Source organism: Gastrolobium bilobum, unplaced genomic scaffold, assembly GCF_033153095.1.
Source record: "Gastrolobium bilobum isolate Gb01-03AN ecotype WA unplaced genomic scaffold, APGP_CSIRO_Gbil_v1 utg13041, whole genome shotgun sequence".
NCBI classification, from domain to species: Eukaryota; Viridiplantae; Streptophyta; class Magnoliopsida; order Fabales; family Fabaceae; genus Gastrolobium; species Gastrolobium bilobum.
This window is the reverse complement of record NW_026897636.1, coordinates 204321-217800: the sequence shown is the minus strand read 5'-3', so window position 1 is coordinate 217800 and position 13480 is coordinate 204321.

Sequence of the window (13480 nt, the reverse complement as noted above, 5' to 3'; positions counted from 1 at the left end):
TAAACACAGGCTTAGTCTTTTAAGACCAAAGCTCGGCTCGGCTCGGCCCGTTAACACCCCTAATCACAACGATTGTGGCTTTTTTGATGCATTTGAATTTTGGGATTGAAGATCTTTCGGTCAAATCACCAAAGCGTCAAATCCTTATACGAAAGATTTCTCTTTACGCGGAGAGAAACACTGTTTTGCTCATTTGACATATTCGAAACTATGAACTTTTTTTTATTCTTTATTATTGGGCCCATCGGTATCCCGTTATATCATTTTGAGTCAATGTGGGTATTACTTATTTAACTCGTACTTATTTTGAAATCTAATTGAATTCTTTAATAGATCACTTAATTTATCCAATAATTAAATAACATGATATAATTGCTGATTAAATATGTAGCCTACAATAACGTAGAAAATAAAATTCATAAATAAACTAAGGGTTCGTTTTTTCTACAATAAATGCAGATAAGTTACTTGCATTGAGCCCAAAATGATGGCGTTTTGGAATGGAAATTGTAACAGCCTGTTACGTACCGGTATTGTTAACATTGATTATGATATTAAGCGCAGTTACAATCACAGCAATTCATTTATAAAAATGCGAGTAAACTTTTTCTGTTTTATTACGCGAGCATTTAAAACAATAATAAAACGTAATAATTAAAAGCTGTGACCGTAACTGAAAACTCTTTGCGGAATACTTATTTAAACTACTTAAATATCATACAACATTTCTCTCCTGGCACTAAGGGGTTCCCATAAAATCACTTAGCCTAAATCTCACTTTTACGTTTTCTACCTATCTGAACATGGTTCGGTCTTTTAATTACTGCGGATAAACCGCATACCGCGAACCTCCCATATTTTAGTATGTTATTCTAGACTTATTTACCTTTCTAACAAGCTATCACGTGAGTTATAAAGTTCTCGTTTGCTCTGGATATCGCCGTTTGAAGTTAGACAAGAAAATCTGCCAGCCAACCCCAAACAACACCCAAAACAACCTTCGCTCTAAAAATTATTTTGGACAAACCACTCCACCAATTGCTCTCAAATTTTTATACAGAAAACTAGACACCTCAAGCTTAAATTTGACATATCATACACTTAATTTGACCAAGAAAAGAAGCGGGAATAAATTTCCCAAAAACTGTCAGAGACAGCGCCATGTGCAGGGGCATTCTGGACAGTCAGTGTTCACAGGCTCTATGCCTAAGCTCAACCTATGGGCCTCTTGCCCGCCGCTCCAACTCCACTGGCACTACCTGAAATAAAGTCTCCAAAGCGGGATGAGATATACGGATATATCTCAGTAACCTAGAGGTTCTGGAGAATACTCTGTCCAATGGCTCACTTCGATGCATATCAATAACATAATATAACATTCAAAACGGGATAAAGTAAGAGATTTAGTGAAGTAGGGAAGCATAGAGAAATCAAAATACGACAAAGCTGGAATGGTCAATGCCAAAATCACGCAACGTCCGGCCTATTGGCCTCGGCACATAGCCTACGGGTTTCAAACCAAGGAGTGTTCCCAGAACATCAACCAAGGCACCCTCCATCCATATACACCCGAGACTTCCTAGTGTGCTCCTCTACGGATGACACACCACGACCCCAGGTCAACTGAAACTCCCTTATGGAGACCTATCCAGTGGAAGTCCGTAACGCCCGAAGGAAACTGTCCACTGGCCAGAGACTCGGTACATCCTATGTATCACTAAACATACACAATGCATGAACATGTTATACTACATTATTCACATACACCTCCAACCACTACCCTCAACGGGCATGGTGGAGCACACACGGGGATCAAACCCCATTACCAAGGGATTACCTGAATAATCTCCTCCGCTTGATAGCTCTTAACCACAGTCTCAATAAGCTTGGTTCGCCAGAAATGCCTACACATAGGCCATTTCCATTTCAATATCAACCGACCAATGAATATGCAAGTTTATACAGTATACATGCATAGGTTCAAGACCACTTACCAAAATCCCTTTGGTCCGGGACCAAAGGCAACCCACCAAGCTCACGGTTCAGAGTTCAATTTCGCGGAAGGCAACCTACAATGATCACACAAGGATCATCAATACAAGGTGAAATCAACAAGATTTCAAAACACCAAAAATCCTCCCTCCCACTAGGTAGGTTTGGCCAAACAAGGCCATTTTTACAAAATATTTTTCTAAATTTTATTTTAATTTTTCTTTAGCATCACAAGGTTATCACAACACCATTTTAGGTCCCACTTTCCATCCTACACCATCACAACACCATTTTTCCATTTCTTCCACTCTAGGTCCAATTGCAAACTCCACATAATCCAAGTATTTTTCTTTGATTTTCTATGCATCCACTCATCACACAACACCTCTAAATATCATTTAACAACACAATACATCCATTGCATGATTTTACAACATCACACCCCATAATTAGCTCTCTTGGCCGAAATATTCATGGCCCTACACCAAGAGTTATTCAATCCAATTCAACATTCTCACACATCATACAATCCCATTATTAACTCATACAACCATTTCACAACTTAATTACACAATCATTCAACCAATCAAAATCACAAAGTCATAAAACCTTAACAAAAAATTACTAAGTTAAAATCCTAATTTCATCACTAATTTTTATGACATTTATCACTCTAAAACATCATTTTAAGCCACAACTGTCTAATACACAATTTTCATTTGAGCTCTCTAACTACATCAATCACACAATTTAGCTCTAGGTTTTCAAAATTTAGATTCATGAATCAAGCCATAAAGAGTGTTGAAATATACTCACAAGCTTGGCCTAGGACCCCTCCAAGAGATCCCCAAGCAATGACTTGAACAAACAACTCCAAAAACCTCCAATTTCCTCCAATTTTTGTGGCTGGTTTTGGCCCTTTTTCTCTCAAATGAGAGGGTTTCAAGGAAAACTAATCGGTGGGATGTGTTCGGATGATAATTTCCAACAACTTTGCTCACAAACTTTACTTGATTTGAGGTAGTATTGAAGGAGTTATGATGGAAATAAGAAATGGAAGAGAAATGGCAATGGTGGGGGGTTTCTCCTTGGTTTTGAGGAGAGAGAGGGAGGAAAAGGATGATGAATAGTGGACTTGGTCCATGTGTCATGACTTAACTTAAGTGGGGTGGGTCCCATTGCCACCTCACGCAATTCAAATTAATTCAAATCTCTCTCCTATTCTACTAAACGTCCATAATTTCATAACCTATTTAGAAACTCTAGTTTTTAACATTAACCATTGTCCTTTAATTTCCCTTGATCAGATGAATCCGGAGTTTTTTGGTCGTTCGGAGAAATTGCAGTTTTAAGCTGTTATGCGCGTCGTGGGCACGCTTCCCCAAACACATTAATTTCCATCAATTTTTGCCAGAAATCATATTTCTTAGTCCTATGTTCCATTTATAACTTATATCCAAACCTAGAGCTCAAAATTCAATCGACACGTTTTACGGTGCAACTATATCGTGGTATTTTTACCCGATAAAAATACTATTCACTGAATTTTCAGAAACTTGTCTAACCACTCAATTTTTCATTCTGAATCTATTTCTAGGGTTATTTTTATCATCTGAGACCTCATACTCAATTTTTCCTTCCTAGGTTTACGTGTTTGGCTAATTACCGTTTTACCATTCCTTTGTATTTTGACCTAATTTTCAGGATTTTCACTAATCCTTCCCTTTAATCCATATTTAATATATTAATATATGTTTTTGAAATGCAAGGTGGTATAGAAATCAATGTGTTTTTGTAATTTTAATTTATTTCAGGGTTATAATTGTCTTTATAATTATAATTTTTTAATATTTCAACATCAAAACGACGTCGTTTTGAGAGTAAATGCAAATAACTTATCTGCAGTAACTGTAAAAATATTTTTTTGATAAACTAAAAGACATTATCCAAATAAAGATAACATTTAGCGCGTCAAGTAAATACATGTTTATTATATCAAACCACGCACTACGATCTAAGCTTATAAAATTGATAGGTTGTTCTCTCAAAGATAATAAACTTAATTAATGGTTTCTCAAATCTTCGATTGTACAATATATATATATATATATATATATATATATATAGGTAAAATCATTTCTGCAGCCGCTTTACTTACAGTAACAACAGGTGTATGGTTATGATTCCTCACTTTTAATGCTTTCATCCTTTGTATGGTTATGATTCCCTGCATTTAATGCTTTCAAGTATATATATGGCAAGTATTTGATTGCTCCACGTACAGCAGCTGCAGAAATGTAAACCCCATATATATATATATATATATATATATATATATATATATATATACAGGAGATGGATCATTTGACTCTAGAGTAAGATTTAAAAATCTTACTCCTCATCTTAGCTTTCTCAAGTCACTTGACATAACATTATCCTTGGCCATTAAATCATAACCGTACAAAAATGGATCAATGGTGATAAAGGAAGAGAAAAAAAAATCATAACCATTCAAAGGTGAATAAATTAATATAAGAAAATAAATAAATAAAATGATGTAATTTTGGGGTGACCGGAAATAAATATATCTCAAGTGACTTGAATTTTTTTTCTCATATATATATGGGTTTTACTATTCTTCTGTCAAAGATGACAACATTCTTTTCCTGCAGACTGAAATATGATGTGGGGTCCATTTAATTTATTTTTCTCTTTCTTGTTTTGGTTGGTCCCATTGCTGGTTTGTGAGTGCAGTTGGAGAGAAAAAACTTCATATAAAAGGAGACTAATAAACCCATATATATATATATATATATATATATATATATATATATATATATATATAGAGGTAATATGAATAATATGTCTGAGACAATCCACAATTATACTTATTACATATTTAGACTAATATATATATATATATATATATATATATATATATATATATATATATATATATAGTCTAAATATGTAATAAGTATAATTGTGGATTGTCTCAGACATATTATTCATATTACCTCTTTGATTATTGTTAAATCATATTTGATCGACTTCTTTTCTCTTCAATTTCACCTGTTGATCTAAATCTGATCTAACGATAAACGAAGAGGTAATAAGAATAGTAAATCTAAATATGTGGTAAGTATATATATATATATATATATATATATATATATATATATATAGGGGAGAGATTTTTTTATTCTAGAGTAAGATTTATAAGTCTTACTCATTATATCAACCGTTGATTTCTTTAATAAATAAATAATAATCGTTAGATGGACGAAAATCAATGGTTGAGATGGAGAATAAGACTTATAAGTCTTATTATATATATATAAATATATATATATATATATATTATATAATAAGCATAAACTTATTCTTTAATAAAATAATATGTATGTCCATGTGAATATACTTCCACAAAATTACAACATGCATAGTCAAAGCAGGTTCTTTCATCCATGTTCCTCTTAGACCGATCTAAGGGAATTCTGTAAAATTCAATAATAATAATAATAAAGGCATCTTTGATAATATCTTCGAAAATAGCATAAAAAATGACATCTTTGAAATAATAATAATATTATATTAAAAACCCAAAGTTCTATATAAAGGCCCTCTCTAAGTTGGTCACTCCATTTAGAAAAGAGAGAAAGAAAGGAAAAAAAGAAAAAAGAGAAAGAGAAAGAAATGGAAATGTAATATTAAGTAGGAGAGAACCTCATTCTTCTAGTTTTATTTTTCTTCATCTATTTCTATATTTAAAGTTAGTATTTTGGAAGTTATTTCTTTAAAAGCTTTGAAGGTGTCGTTACTTTGGCAAACCATTTTCTTATGGATTTCTTCTACTCTTTTGATTTATCTTCTATCTTTGGTTTTATCTTCTACCCTCTTATTTTGTCTTCCAAACTTTGGTTATGTGGATTTGATGGATATGCTCATATTGTTATAAGAATGATATTGAATGAAGACTTTGGAACTAATTAATCCCTTTGGTATCAGATAAATATTAACAGAATATGTAATCTTTAACTGAATGTTTTGATGTGAACGAACCCACAAAGGTTTGAGTTCAGATGGTAATATTGTACGAGGCACCTTACGTTGCTTTGAGCCCAGTCGATCATAACCTTTCACATGCAGAAACCCACAGAGTTTTAGGCTTTAGTAGTTTCAGTTAAAAGTTACATATTATTTTCATATTATGAACATGCTTTGAGAGAATGATATTTTTCGTTAAAGCGGTTGGACTAGTTATAGTTTAAAAACCTAAAAATTACTGTGATTTATTTCACGTGTGTTTATGTTTATGCTAACCTTTCTAGAAAGAAAACATGCCTAGTCTATGTTTGACGGGTGAAGGGTAGGGAATAACAATCTACTTTTATGAGGATCGTGCGATTCGTACATTATGGTTGGTGAAGAAGGAATGGGTACTATTTTCTACCCTAACATAATAGAAATTTTTGTAAACAGAGCGGGTGAGATGGGACTTAACTAATACACTACGGGTCCTATATAGTTTAGATGCTTATTACCTCTGCTAATGTAATATAATCTAATTTAGATGTATTATTGTACTAGTGAACTTGACTTCTTGTCTGTTGTATAATTAAATTTTAAGGGTGTTTTGTCATATGCCTTCTTTTATAACTGTCACTTTAGAATCTTATATCCCTTTATTCCTTTATAATTCTTCTTATTTCATTTAAGATATAATTTAAGAAGTAACATGATATTCTCTATGCTAGCTAGATATAGAGGGTATTATATTTTACGGTATCAGAGCACAACGATTTAGGTAAACAAAAGACTTAAACGATATGTTGCTTGGTATTTTGTCATAGATCATGCATATTTTGGATTATTTAGTAATGAGCCTGATCAACTCACTACCATGAAACAACATATGTAGATCTATAGCAAATGCAAGGCAAACATCTTCAACTTCTGAACCAAAAGTTAACCCAGTAACGATGCATTTATCCTGGTGGTAGAAGCTTTTAGGGAACAAATTATGACAAATCAACAAATTATTCAGGAGCTAAAGGAGGACTGTGCAACTAGAAACTACACCCATAACTCTGAAAGTGAGAATGAACCTAGATCTGCAAGTGTTCATGGAGTATCTAATCTTGATTACGAATGAGTAACATAATTCCGTAAACATAAACCTTCTACTTTTCGTGGAGATTATAACCCTGAGGCATTTGTTGAATGGTTACAAGAACTTGATAAAATATTCCTGGTAATGGACTATCCTAATATTCACCATGTAAATTTTGCCACATATATGCTAAATGGAGAAGCAGACCATTGGTGGACAAGTACCAAAAGATATTTCTTAAGCCAAGGAATAAAGATTACTTGGATGACATTTAAAGATGCCTTTTTGAAAAAATATTTTCCTCAAAGTATAAGAAACAGGAAGGAGATTGAATTTCTTGAACTAAATAAGGAATAATGACTGTTGGTGAATATGTGGCAAACTTTGAGGAACTATCCAAATATTTCAATTATGTACAGAACCAACGTAAAGAAAAATGGTTGACAACCAAGTTTGAATTTGGATTAAAACCTGAACTTAAAGTATGATAATAGGACATCAAATAAGAAACTTTTTATTACTAATAAACAGGTGCAAAGACATAGAGGTAAGTATGATGGAAGTTGAGGAGGCAAAGGAGAAAACCAGATAGGAAAATCGAAGGAAGAATGGTAACAACAATGAAGGGAGGTTTCCACGAGCATAGAACTCAGGAAATAACTTTGCTAGCAATGAAGGAAGAGGAAATGAAATACAGATAAATTCTTAGATTCAGGTATGTCCAAGTACAAGAAAAATTATTTTGGAGAGTGCCTAGCAGGAATAGGCGTGTGTTTTAAGTGTGGGAAGTTAGGACACCTGATAAGGACTACTCTTAGTGGCCAAGAAGTGGCACAAGCTTCAAACTTGGTTCAAGGTACGAGTCTAATACAAGATTATCTTATAACTGTATTTTATGATTCTAGGGTTACTCATTCTCTCATCTCCCTATCTTCTGCTCAAAAATTAAAGTTAACAATTTCCATTCTACCTTTTTATCTAAAAGTCTTCATTCCTACTGAAGAGAAGTTAAACACATTCCAAGTTTGTAAGAATTGTCCTCTTCAAATCAAAGATAAGTTATTTGAGATAGATTTAGTTTTTTTTTGCCTATAATTGACATATATATGGTTCTATGCATGAATTGGTTATCTACCAATTATGTGGTCATGTCATAATAAAAAAGTTAACTTTTATAAAAAAAAATCAGAGCTTCCCAACGAATCCTTACTTTTGTCAACCTCCCAACTTAGGAAGAGTTTATTAGAAAGGTCACAAGGATATAACCTGATGCACCCGAGCTGACTGACTTGGATTGGGCTCAAATTTGGATGGGAAACTCGAAATGGACTTCTGAGCATGACTTGTCGCTTTGCCATAGGTATAAAAAATTGTGTTTTTTTAGGGCTTTACAATAATTTTAGTTATTTTTCTTTTTGTTTTATCTTTGATTATGTTTGAGTGTGCATTGATTGTGTGTTATCTCCTTTGATTGCGCATGATTCCTTTTGATTATATTTGATTTTATTTTTGTTTTGTTTTATTTTTCTTATTTAAGGCTTGGAGAACCCTATTGTTATTTGGTTAAATAAAATTCAGAAAAGAGAAATAGACTTTTCTTGCAATCCTTGTGTTCAATCTTTCTTTATGTTTAGCCAATGAGGTTCTTCTTCGGTAGTATTCGGTTTTCAGAGCTCTAGTTGTCACATAAATGGCTAAACATAACAATGGAAATGAAGGTCTAGGTTGTGGACGATGAGGTTGAGGCGGCGGCGGCAAAGGGCATGGTAATACCCTTAACGGTGACAACGAACAACCACACATCGACATGTGAGACGCTACAACTGTAGCTGCAATGGCAGAACAATATAGATGAATTCAGGAGCTCGAACAACTGCTTGCCCTAAAATAGGCGGACGAGTCAGATGAAGGAAAGGAGTCTAAAAGATCATCTTATATGGTGAAAAGGAGCGAAAACCTGTTACGGAACCAGCAGCCACAAGGACGAATTCAACATGGCGATCAATCCTTTTTTGCTAATATTGGGGTGAAGATTGAGATCTTAGAATTCGAGGGAGCCACTTATCTAGATGAGTTTAATAATTGGTTACACACCATCGAAAGTGTCTTTGAGATTAAAGACTTGACAGAAGACCAGAAGTAATCAAATTAGTTGCTATTAAACTGAGGAAGCATGGCTCAATTTGGTGAAAACATATTAAGAAGCAACTAATCAGAGAAGGAAAGTCAAAGATCAAAAGTTGGAATAAGATGAAGAGACTGTTACAATAGAAATTCTCACCTATTTGCTACTGGCATAAGGCATTTATTAAGTACCACAATCTTAAGTAACGAGACCTATCAGTTGAACAATATATTGCTGAATTTGACCATCTGCGGATGCGCTGTGATATCGCAGAGGAGGACGAGAAATTGATTGCTCGTTACCTAGGAGGACTACGAATTGAGATTTCATGTCGTATACTTGCAACAGTATTGGTCATATGTGGATGTATGTCTACTGACTATGAAGGTAGAGGAACCATGTAAGAGAAATGAAGATACTTTAAAATTCCAACCTAGATTTTCTGATAGCGAGGAGTTATTGGGCTCAGAAACTGACACTGGTGCGGGGGAAAATCTTTCTAACCCTAAACTAGCAAGCAAAGAAGGATCAACTAGCAGTGAAGCAGAAAAGATAAGTGTTGCGGCACAAAGGTGCTTTAAGTGTCAGGGGATTGAACATTTCGCTACAGATTGTCCAAATCAGCAGATTATGATGCTTATTGAAGCTCCAATCTATGATGAGATCCCTGTCTATTATGAATTCAAAGAAGAGTAAATCTATTAGTATCCCCTCTATAATGGAGTCTCTATCTATGATGAATCCGACGAAGAGCAAGATGATAAGAATCAAATTATGGATGCTCCGGTTCATGACGAGTTCCCTGTCTATGATAAGTATGATAGGGAGAAAAATGATAAGAATCCAGAGGTGGAAGAAATCCTTTATAGTGATTTCAGTGTAAAGTCAATTATTAGAAATTCTAATATCTCTAACAAAGCTGAAGTCCTATCCAAAGATGCCATTGGGAATGATCATTCATTTAAGAAGTCTTTAATTTGCAAGCAAAATTATGAACTTGGGCACAATTGATATAGCAACCTTGTGCTCCATCGAGATAATGATTTAGCTTTTGGTAGAAGTTTAATTAGAGATCGTCATGGACATTTGGACTTGATGTTACCTCGGGCATATTTTCCTATGACGGATCATAGACGTGATCAATGAACCAAACTACATGCAATAGTCCTTTTAGGATAGTCTATAGGTTTTGTCCAATTACTCCCTTAGAACTCGCATCATTTCTAGTTCACAAGCAATTTAATTCAAATGTAGATGAACATACCAATCATATCAAAGAATTGCATTCGAGAGTTCTACCTTTAATTAGGGAATTTGGTGATATTGTACCAGAAGAGTTTCCACCTAGATTACCACCTAAAAAAGTTGATATTAATGAAGACAAAGCAGATTCGAGGGTGAATCTTTTCCTAGCAGGGGAGGATGATGTACCCGGGCTGACCGACTTGGGTTAGGCTTAAATTTGGATAAGAAGCTCAAAATAGGCTTCTGAGCAAGACTCATCGCTTTGCCCTGGGTATCAACATTTTTGTGCTTTTAGGGGTTTACAATAGTAGTAGTAGTAGTAATAATAATAATAATAATAATAAGAATAATAAAGGCATCTTTGAAAAATGGCATCTTTGACCAAAATGACATCTTTGAAATAAATATTATATTAAAAAAAATCCAAAGTTCTATGTAAAGCCCCCCCTAAATTGGTCACGCCATTTAGAAAAGAGAAAAAGAGAGAGAGATAAATGGAAATGTAATATTAAGAGAGAACCTTATTCTTCTAGTTTCACTTTTTTTCATTTATTTCTATATTTAAAGTTGGTATTTCGAAAGTTATTTCTTTAAAAGATGTGCAGGTGTCGTTACTATATCGAACCATTTTCTTATGGATTTCTTCTACCTTTTTTATTTATCTTCTATCTTTGGTTTTATATTCCACTCTCTTATTTTGTCTTCTAAACTTTAGTTTTATGGATTTGATGGATATGCTCATATTTGTTAAAAGAATGATATTGAATCGAGACTATAAAACTAATGAATTCTGTTGGGATCAAATGAATATTAACAGAATATGTAATCTTGAACTGAATGATTCTGATGTGAACCGACCCACAAAGGTTTGGGTTCAGATGGTAATATAGTAAGGGATGCCTTACGTGGCTTAGAGCTCGGCCAATCAGAACTTTTCACATATAGAAACCCACAAAATTTTGGGCTTTAGTAGTTTTAATTAAAAGTTACATATTATTTTCTATGTTTATTATTCCAGTTATTATTTTCATATTATAAACATGCTTTAAGAGAATGATATTTTTCGTTAAAACGGTTGGACCGGTTATAATTTGAAAACCTCTAAATTATTGTGATTTATTTCACGTGTGTTTATGTTTATGCTAACCTTTACAGAAAGAAAATATGCCTAGTCTATGTTTGACGGGTGAAGGGTGGGGAGTAACAACTTACTCCATATATTGTTTGTCCCTACAATAAGTATGTTGCCAACATATAACATCAAAATTAGAAATCTTCGTCCTTATACCTCTTCACAAATACACAATTGTTGGCCTCTGTCTTCACAAACTTGTGATTAATCATGGAAGATTCAAACTTCTTGTACCACTGCCGAGGAGCTTGCTTCAAGCCATATAGACTTTTCTTCAACCGACATACCAAGTCTTTTTGTTCCGGAGCTCGGAACCCTTTAGGTTGCTCCATATAAATTTCTTCTTCTAGGTCACCGTGAAGAAACGCCATCTTTACATCCATTTGCTCTACTTCGAGGTCCATAGAAGCAGCCATGGCTAACATTGTTCGGGCCAAAGTCATTTTCACAACAGGAGAGAATATCTCCTCAAAGTCTACTCTCTTCTTCTGATTGCAGCCTTTCACCACAATTCGGGTCTTGTATCTCGATTTCTGTTCGTTCTCTTCATTCTTAATTTTGTAAATCCACTTGTTCTTCAGAGCTCGTCTTCCTTCAGGCAGCTTAGTTAGCTCATATGTCTGATTCTCGTGCAAAAATTTCATCTCGTCTTGCATTGTCTTTTTTCATTTTCTTATCTGAGCTCGTCATAGCCTCATCATAACTCTGATGTTCACCATCTTCTATAATTTTTTTCGTCCATCATCTATAATTTACAATTTTCAAATAAACTGTTTTATATTTATGATTTAAAAAACACGTTAAGAAGTTAACTTCTAGAAAACAAACTTTCCCATTCATAAAAAATATTATATTCAGAAGTCGATTTGGCTATAATATTACTTCCCAATGCAAAAGAAAAATTAACCATTTTGAGAAAACTAAATAGAGAAATTTTGGGAAATAAAAAAAATGAATATTTCCCAAAAAAAAAAGAAAAAGGTCATGTTATGTGTATATAATGTCTATGAAAGGACTTCCATTCATAGAATCACACGTGTCCAAAAAAACATATCAATCACATATGGGAGCCTAGTTCACAAGTTTCCATATCCCGAAAGAAAAGTAGAAATACGGCGCTCTCAATCAAGTTCAAAAATCAACGTTTAATGACCCCACGCGCACGAAATGTTTAATCAATGTCTAATATATGACATATAAATTTAACTGCTCTTATTTGTTATTATTATACATTTTGATTCTTATGGCCGGTGAATAGTTCATGATTGGTCCACTTTTCTGTTGTTTATGAAAACCCATTTTACTAATTAATGTTACTGGGGAGCCATGACTGAATCATTGAGTCATATGTGACAAAATTGATGGCAAATCGGAGAAAGAGACTGCATCGTTGAATTGAATATCAATTATGAAGTACGATCAAATTAATGTGATTCCATCCCACCCCAAACGTAAATCAATTGTAACCTCTCATATTACCTTTTTTTTTTTCTTTTTCTTTTTTCCCTATCTTTGGATATATAGTTATTCCACCGTTTGTCAAGCTAAATCACCACCCGAAATGGCAAAAAGAAACTGTTTTATGCGGAAAACCACAGTTGAGAAACTGTAAACCAATGAGCTTTATTTGGTAAAATGTTGCATTCTAAATGTACACAATGACTGAGACAAAATAAAGAGCGAGAAAAAAAAAAAGTGAGATGTTGTTTTCATTTTAAATTATTAATTTGATGAAATGGGCCTCTTTGAGTTTTCAGATATTACTTGTTGTTGTTACCCTCTGAGGAAATTTAATGCTTATGTTTATCTTTCTGCCATTGGGTCATCAATTATTCTTATGTGCAGTTAGTGTGGTGAAGCAATACTTATCAAC